Source organism: Gavialis gangeticus, unplaced genomic scaffold (genome assembly GCF_001723915.1).
Source record: "Gavialis gangeticus isolate Ggan-Ray unplaced genomic scaffold, GavGan_comp1, whole genome shotgun sequence".
In the NCBI taxonomy this organism is placed as follows: Eukaryota; Metazoa; Chordata; order Crocodylia; family Gavialidae; genus Gavialis; species Gavialis gangeticus.
In genome coordinates, this window is record NW_017728998.1 from 23587764 (window position 1) to 23594056 (window position 6293).

The 6293-nt window shown below is 41.3% G+C and overlaps 1 long non-coding RNA gene across 1 annotated transcript in view; it reads right to left on the minus strand.

The window, feature by feature from the left end:
- Nucleotides 1–210: 210 nt before the first annotated feature.
- Nucleotides 211–6293, minus strand: part of LOC109289550 — a 15261-nt gene continuing 9178 nt past the window's right edge. The window contains exon 3 of the long non-coding RNA XR_002095402.1: nucleotides 211–2463. This is a non-coding gene — a long non-coding RNA (uncharacterized LOC109289550). The remainder of the gene's footprint in view (nucleotides 2464–6293) is intronic.

Here is a 6293-nt window from a genome sequence, read left to right on the forward strand (position 1 = left end):
GCATCATTGCAAACTAATGATTTGCAATGTTGCAACTTGGAACATTGCAGCCCTTAGTTAGCTTGCCCCCCAGCCACAGGAGAGGAGGGCAGGCTCTGCCGAAAAAAGGATCAGGCCCCTTGCTGCTGGGGCAGCATGGGGAGGCAGCAGGAGGGTGGCTGGGTATTTTGGTAGCTGGAGAAGGCCACCTCCCCGTGCTGCCCCAGGGGCAAGCTAGCCCATTCCCAGATGTCCCCAGGTGTCCTGCCGGCTACAGGAGCTTGCTGAAGGAAGAAGTGGTGAAGGGCCCAATCCTTATTTTTTCTGTGGAGCCTGCCTGCCTCTTCCATGGCCAGGCGGGCAAGCTGACACATTAATGGCACAGATTAATGGCCTCCTGGCCGTAGGAGAGGTGGGCAGGCTCTGCCAAAAAAAAAAAAAAAGGGATCAGGCCCCTTGCTGCTTCTGTCTTCAGCAGGCACCTGTGGCCACCAGGACAATAACATATATACAGTGATGGAAAAATAAAACCCACCATTTCAATTAAAAACTCACTGTTTCAATTTAGAAGGCATAGAATGCAACCTAAGAACTGAAACCCCATCATGCGTACAAGAGTCCTCACATTTTAGTGACTTGTACTCTGGATAAGCTAATCAGCAGGTAGAAATACACTTTGAGGAAAGAGCCTCTAAACTAAAGGCTTTTAAAAATTATTATTTGCACGTTAATACAAGTATGAGCAATGACCACTTCTGTATAGGCTTTCTATGTATTAATATCTGTTTTTGTTTTATAAGCCTGTCTAAATCTATTGTATAATAATTTATGTCTTCTAAAACCCCTTTAGGTTAAATAATATTAAAATACATAGTCAGCACACAGAATTAAGCATTTTTAAGGGCAGGAAAGGTTATTATCATACCCTCAAGAAAAGATTTCTATAATGTGTGATTTTAAACCTGCTAACTTGCTAACTACAAACAAAAAATAGTTTGTGTAAAAGCTGTAGCTTGTAACAAGGCCTTGTACATCTGGATCATTGAGCAAACACAGTCTGTCACTATAGCTGGAGGAAAAATAGATATTTCCACTTTTAAGATCCATTCCATAAAGAAAATCTTTATGTGGGTGCTTGCAATTTGGCTCTGGATCTTAGGTCAGACAGTGTGTATACTGTACTACCATATCTTCCCTTAAAACAGGAAAACAATTATGCATTTAGCCCTAGGGATGATTCTATCCTGTAGGCTGCTGCTCACTCCAGTCCTGATCCAACAAAATAGAAATGCATATTTAACTTTACAGACATGAGTTTATGTCACTAAACTAAAACAGTATTTTGCTGCTCTGGGGCCGAAGTGCCCAGCATTGTGCAGAATCAAGTGAATAAGCAGCTGAGTGGGACACAGTAAAATACAAGTGAAAATAACAATCCTACAGAAAACTTGAAACAATTGGAAAACTTCAGTTTCGGTTCTAAAAGGAATATTCACCTTTCCACAACTGTATTTCAAAAACTCCCCTTCAGTAAGCTTCCATATTTTGCTTTTATATAGTGCTTACTATTGGAGCTGAAAGATTTTTTTACGATCTCTGAGCCTGGTTTGGCCTGTTGAAATCAATGGCACAAATCCCACTGGTTTCACACGTAGCAGGATTGGGCCCATTAACCTGCATTCCAGCCCTGTGAGAAGTTGTATTACAGTTTTGTAGATAAAGTGAATCACAATACAATGTAGAGAACATCATATTGTCTATGTATGCAATAAGCCAGTGGCAGAGTCAGAAACAGAACCTGGGATTCCTGGGGGCTGCTCCTGCCTCTAACTGCTGAATCCCACTTTTGAAAGCATTTATTTGCACTCCCTTAGCAATATAATTCTAGAATGGAATTTAACAGTAATGTATGGAGTATTTGTAAAATATGTTTCTCATAAATTGCACGCATGCAAAATCCAACTCTTTTCATATATGTGCATGGTCCACAAATATAACAATATGAATATGCACTATAAAATACAGTTATACATGGACATACATGGGCTAGTGATGAAAATGGAATTTTCAAATAATAGTTCATACAAAGGGGAAATGTTCTTCTTGTTCTATGAGGGACTGGTAAGTTTTATTATGTGGAATGGGAAAATCAGCTGCATCCTGATAAAGTAACCTATTTTCTTCTTCTTCTTTTGTTTTCCCCACTATGGCTACTTTTGTCCTACTAAATTATCCAATAGTTACAATACCGGTCAGCATGATGTTACCTACTTTCTCCCGTTTTCTTTTGAAATAGAATAGGACCCGTTTTCTTAGAAAGAGTTGTGACCATAGCATTAAATCATACATTAAGTAATTTGTTTCACATGATGGGTTGGAACTAATATCCCAAATCTGAACACCTGAATGCTAGGAGGAAGTTCAGATTCTAGTTTGTCTCCAGACTTTGCAACATGGCTTCAGCTCTGCTTTTTTAATTGTGGCCTGCAACACAGAAGAGGAAGCCCAGGTAAGTGCTGTTTTTTATATATGTGTGTGTCTGTACACACACACACACACACAGAATAAAAGCCCTGTTTTCCAGCATGAGTGGGGAATGGGTGGTGCTGGTTATCTAAAAATGCTGGTTACCTGAGGCACAGGGGTTTTTGATTGGATGTGCAGTGGGGGGGCAGGAGGCAGCGCAGGGTGACGGGTGGCAGTGGCGACTGCCACATGTGAGCTTCCCACCCCCTTCCAGGTGTCTGGCCAGCCAGTTAGTAAAATGCTGGATAACAGGGCTTTTACTGTACACACACACATGCACACATCTATCTATCTATATCTATATAGATATAGATAGAGATATAAAACAAATTAGGATAGCTGTATTTTACAGATGCTATGTAAACAATCCAGACACTTAGGCCTGTCACTAGATCTTTTCAGAAGCCTCTCTATAAAGCTATACATAAAAAGATAATTAAAAAGACAACATTTTGGAGATGGTGTTCTATCTAACCGAAATCAGCAGGATATCGGAACTAGGTCTCATATGATGAATAACAAAAGAAAGGGTAGTTTACATTCTTTGATACATTTCTGCTAGATTAACCCCCAGTGGGATTTTACCCCTCCAGTCACATTCCTTTGTTCCTCTAATCTTCGTTTGTATTTGCTCACTGACCCCAAGCATGTATTTGACTTGTGACCCTATTTCTGTTAATAAAATACAGGCCATCTGACCAGTACTCACACCAATGAACTACAAGGTGATGATTATCTTATTGTAAGTGCCAGGACTTAGCAACACAGCAGTTTAAGCCTGGTGGTTGGGTGGGCTGAGGGTAACCACCTCTTACCAAAGACTGACTGTATAACCCTGAATGATCATTTCACAAGGAAAATAAAGACAATAAGCCTGTTCAGAATATGTAATGAAAGAGATACATTAGTTGCGTATCTCCATATCCATTGTGCAGCTATTGAACAGTCAATATCGCTTTAGGGATGCAGGGGTGATGAATAACTTATAGATGCAGGCTAAGATTTTCAGTATGCTTATGGGGATAGCATCTAAAATCAAAATCATCCCATTTCTCTACATATTAATAATTATAATTATCAATATAGCAAAATTCATATTGATACTTAATTTGGTGTTTTGAGACTAAATTAATACTTTTAAAGATATGTGAGATCCTTATAAACAAAATAGCAGTATTTTATTGTACCTGCTGAAACGCTGATCTAAACAAAAAACATATGTGATTATGCCTTACACTTATTAATGGTTTCACCAAGCCTATTTACCATGAAATCATGTAACAAATATTATTAATAATCATTTTACAGGAGCAAATAATACTAAAGCAATTTATTAGCCATGTAATCTGTCACTTTCTTTTTTGGGGACAGAAAGACAGTATTTTCACTAAAAAAAATGAAATTGTTACATCTGAACTATTAAACAACACTAAGGTTAAAACAGCATTGGTCCTGTGGTCACATTAGGGTGACAACCTGGCTCTAGAGATGTTCTACAGGAGCTTCATATCTAATTAAAAATAAAAACAGATATCAAAGTAATGCAGACTAACAATATGAAACTATCTGATGCATTTTTGGTTAGATGGCATGAGGGACTTTAACATTCACTTTATTTGCATATGTTTGTTCTTTCCAGTGAAATCAGTTTCTCTGAAGGAAGCAAGAAAACTTTAGAAAAAGATATTATTATTAATTCTGTAAGAGAACACAGAAGAAAATCTTTAGTAAACATTACTTTACTGTTGATCATCATTTTCAAAATGTGTTTATTTTCATGATTTGCTTTGATTTAAATCAAAAAGCAACAAGTTAACTTGGCTTCTTTGAACCATGAATCATATTTCTAGTTTTGGGCAAAACTTTTATTGTGCTTCCATTTTATCCAAATTACTTCACACATGTAAATGTTTGTATTAAACTCATGTATGGGTTAAGGGTGCCACTATGTATACAGCATGGCGTATATATGTAGAAGCACTGTTTGTGCCTTTATAGTTAACAGCAATTTATTCAGTGTGGCTCTTTACCGCCTTCAGAAAGGGGCTAACAGCTGTAAATTTGGGAGCAGAGCTCATTGCAGTCAAGGGAGTTGCAGTGGTCCCTGTTGTGCTTCCTAATTCAAATAGTGTCCAGCTACCTCTGAAGTTTGTGGTAATCTATTTTAGCTTTCCTATGGCTCCAGTCAGCTGCTGTGCCCATGGTTAACATCAGAATATAAGTACACAGTGGGTTTGTCTACATGTACAATTAATACGCCTGAATTTTCTGCACAAAAATTCAGGCACATTAAACTGTGGCCTTGCACACATCTGAACCTGTGCCTGTCAGGACCAAATTTGCTCCCAGTGGGAGTTCAGTTCAGGGCTGATCCTGTCCTGCCCTGCCCCACTGCAACAGCCAGGAGCAGCTCCGGGCTCCTCCAGGTGCCAGTCCTGGGCTAGCAGGAGGCATGGGGTCTGGTCCTGATTGCCATGTAGCTGGTAGAGCTGTCCTGGCTGCTGGACATCTGCCTCCCAAACACATGGAGATCAGGACATGTCCCAATCTCCACGTGAGAGGGAGGCAGCTGCCCAGCAGTGAGGACAACTCTCCCAGCTATCCTGATCTCCACTTGGCTGGGAGGTAGCATCCCACTGAGCTGAGACAGCTGTCCCCACCCTCTGTGGCCCCCTGCTGCCTAGGTTGACTGAGAGCAATTTGCTCCTGGTCAAAATCTACACATGCACTTCAGCACTGATTAATGCACTGATTTCTAGTACCTGTATCTACTAGAATACAGTAGAACACAGTATCTACAGATACTAGAAAGCAGTGCATTAGACTAATCTACTGCACATTAACTGCTGCACACGTGTAGACAGTGATGCTTTACTGTGCATTCGATTAGTCTAATGTGCAGTAAAGAGTTTTATGTAGACACATCCACTGACTACCTGACTTTTTTCAGTCACAGCATTCTACAGAGAGCCATAAGGGGTGGGGAAGGCATAAGACTTGCTACAGTAGCTCTTTGCCGCTCAAGGGCCTGCCTGTACAGTCATTACTGCACATTCATTTAGTACTTATATAAACAAATACTAAATGACTGCACAGTAACCCACGTTACTGCACGGTAGCACTGACAAACAGCTTTTTTGTGATGCTGACTGCTCAGTAGCCCAAGACTACTGCACAGCAGCATCACGTCACAGTTTCTGCTACTGCATAGTAGTCTTGGGCTACTGCACAGTCAGCATTTTGTGTAGATGCGGCCAAGGATTCTCATAGGTAGGGAGAATTCTTCACTGAGCAACTAGATCAGTGCTTCTCAATAGGGCTGTGCGACGTGTCAGGTGGTGATTCGATTTGGAGGAGATACAGCCCGATTTGGTGGCCTAATCTCCGAATCAGAATCAAATCAGAGGACCAATTAATAGGTCCATATCAATTCAAAGCTCTCCAAATTTTCGGAAAAGATTCAGAGAGTTTCAGTGATTTGGGCAGTCCCCAGTTGCTGCAGCAGTGAGCTGCAGCCAACTCCAAGCCAGTAAGTACTAGGGGCAGAGGAGGTGGGGGGTTGGGGGAGGGGGGACAAGACCTCAGGTTGGGGAGGACCGGGTTAGAGAGCTTCTGGAAGGGCTGGACGCGTTCAAGTCAGCGGGTCCGGATGCTCTCCACCCCAGGGTGTTGAGGGAGCTAGCTGGGGTTATTGCAGGGCCCCTGGCACGGCTCTATGAGCGATCGTGGTGCTTGGGCCAGGTGCCAGATGATTGGAAGGTAGCAAATGTGGTCCCCATCTTCAAGAA